We start from the raw sequence: 2,863 nt of genomic DNA, 5'->3' as shown, positions 1-2,863 counted from the left end.
GTGGGCGTCAACGCCGTGTCCCGCAGCTATGCGGCCGCCGAGACCTACCTGCGGCGGCGGCAGCTACTGCTCCGGGGTGAGTTGGTCAGCTACCCCCACCCCACGTACACCGACCCCCCCTCCCATCCCCGCCAACCCTGCCACTTCCCGGTCAGTGTGCCAGGTCTGGGAGCCCCTGTCCAATTCTTGGAGCCTTTCCAAGTAGAGTCTGTGCGGACAGGTGACTTCGGGATGTGAAGACACCCCCTCTGGGTCTGGACCCACCCACTGGGCACCCACCACCTACCTAATCCTGGCCAAGCAGGTCTTTCCAGAGACCCCTTTCTCTGGTCTGAGTGCCCCCTTCCAGAACAGAGACACCTTCGACTAAGAACCTATGTGGTGGGTTCTCCTGGTCTGCTGTCTGGGGGGATACCTGAGTGGAGCAGGAGAGTATCCTCAGGATTTCTCTCTAGCCCCAATCCTAGGGTCTTGGACTCTCAAAGATCACTGTCTCAAGTGCCACCCATGGCCCCTCCCTCGGCTGTCCACCCACCTCCTGTGTTAACGTGAAGTTTTTCCCTGGGTGGAAGTCCTGGTGGTATTTGCAGGTAAGAGGTGGGAATGCCTTCAAAAGCAGGAGACTTGGGGAGCATCATTCCAAGCTGAGAGCCTTGGGTTTGGCGTGTTCTTAAGGGGCTCTGAACCCCAGACCCGCAGAAGCAGGCCAGGAACCACAGAGAGAGGAGTCTGTTCCCAGCACCATGTGCTGTGACTGCAGAGGGCTTCTGGTCTTTGCTCTGGAGGCCACTTCCTGTCTAAGCCAGACCTCACCATACCTGACCTCACTGTCTCTGACTGCAGAATGGACAGAGGCAGAAGCCAATGCAGACCCTACCCCAGCCTGCTTTTTGTTCAGGACTGCACAGAGTAGGCACTTTGCCTACAGCCGTGTATCTTGTCCCCAAGGGCCCCCAGGTGCCGGGGCTCTCCTGTGACCAGCTGTAGAAACCCAAACTCAAGAGAGCTATAGGGTGGAGCAGGAAGGGGCTGCAGTCACTTCCTTTTCCTTGCTACTCACAGGAAATTGGGGCTGCTCCTACCCTACATTAACCAGTGGCAGCTTCTTTTGAGTCACTAGAGAGGCTGCTGTGTGTGTTCTAGGGAGGTTCTATTTCTTTCTGGGCCTCTGGGACCCATATGTGAAATGAACTGAGGGAGTCCCAGGCTCAGTACAAACCTACTGAGCCTCCAGAGTCACCCCATCCTTCCTCCTGGGGTTATGATCTCCTGTTCATCCTCTAGGTGCTACGGAGCCTTGGGAGGTCTTGATTCTATATTTCATCCCCTGAATTCAGCCTCCTCCATGCAGCCATCCAGTTGATTACTTTTTTCAAGTCTCTGACCCTTCCTTCTGCCCTGCACAAACCTCTATCTTGGGCTTCGAGTGCCCTCTTCTGATTATAATCGCCACCCCACCCGGCTAGGGGTGCTGAGGCCTGGGGTGTCCTCTGAACCAGATTATGGGGACTGCCAAAGTAGAGAGCGGTTTGAGAAGCAGTACATTAAAATACCACCAGAGGGCGCTAGTGCCCCGCGGATCCGTAAGAGGCAACTCCCCCAACTTAGAAATCCTAAGTGGGATTCTTTCTGAGGCAAAAAGAGGTCCCTGCAGCCCCAGGGTCATACCTCAGCCCTGAATCCCGTGGTGCCTGGAGTGTCCCCAGCAGTAGGCTCTATCTGTGAGCTCACCGGGCTGGGTGTGCCGAAGTGAATATAAGGGTTGGCTTAAGGGCATTAGAACTTTACCAGAGGAACTTGAAATTGCGAAAAGAACATCTGATGGAGCTGACCCACAAGGCGCAGCAGACCTCTCCTGTCTCGACTTTTCCCCTCAGCATTGTATTTGAGTAGATCCACCCTTTCTGCTCCCCAGTCTCTGGTAAACCCTCTCACCCCCCTCACCTATGGCCTACACCCCAGTCTTCTACAAAATAAACAAGTAAATACATAAATACTTTTAAAAGTCTGGTTAGTAAGAACAGCTCCTGTAAAAGCTTCAAGGCCAGACCCCACCGAGTGGTGGGTGGCAAGTTGGAGGGTTTTGATGACCCGGGAACGAGGTTCTAGATAAGGTTGAATTGGAGCTACATCAGGATTCAAGCACAGCCCTCTCAGATGTGGAAAGATTTAGGAGATCGTCATTAGTGCTGGGTTCCCCAGCCGATTGACACCGGAATCACAGGAGGGGAGTCGAGGGAGAATGCACTCACCCCCTTCTCCCTCTGCCCTGGCACGGGGGTGAGGGGTGGGGGGGGGGAATGGGCCCGGTGCAGTTCTAGGCTCCGGAGAGAGGCTCCACCTACTTGCTTGCCCCCCTCTCTTTCCCCCTTCCCCCTAACACAAGGGAAAACTGAGGCCCCAGTTAATCCTAGGCTCTCAGGGCTCCCAGTGGGGCCAAACCACCATCACTCACTCACACACACAGAGGCAGACGCGCGCACGCGCGCGCACACACACACCCCACTTCTGCCGGGACATGCCTCCAGTCACGTCTGCAAGTGGTGGCTAGTTAATGATTACAGCGAGAGACGGAACGCTCTCGCAAGGCGACCCGCAGGCCCAGGTCCAGCCTCTAGGGTACAGTTTACACTATTTAGCCGGGGGTCCGAAAGAGACTAGCTCTGGTCCCCAATACTTGAGGTTAACCCTGGGATCAGGAAGGCAGGCAGCAGCCGGCAGGAAAGAGGGCGTTTTGTTATTTTGCTCCACGCCTGGACGGAGCCACCCCCTCACCTCCCCATTGGCGCGTTCTCTTAGGGGCGTGGTCCGCGGCCAGTTTCCGCCCCGCCCGCCGTATAAAGGCGTCGCCGGCGCAGGGCTC

This window comes from Condylura cristata, unplaced genomic scaffold (assembly GCF_000260355.1).
Source record: "Condylura cristata isolate star-nosed mole 26May11 unplaced genomic scaffold, ConCri1.0 scaffold00024, whole genome shotgun sequence".
NCBI lineage: Eukaryota > Metazoa > Chordata > Mammalia > Eulipotyphla > Talpidae > Condylura > Condylura cristata.
Note: the sequence above shows the minus strand (reverse complement) of the source record.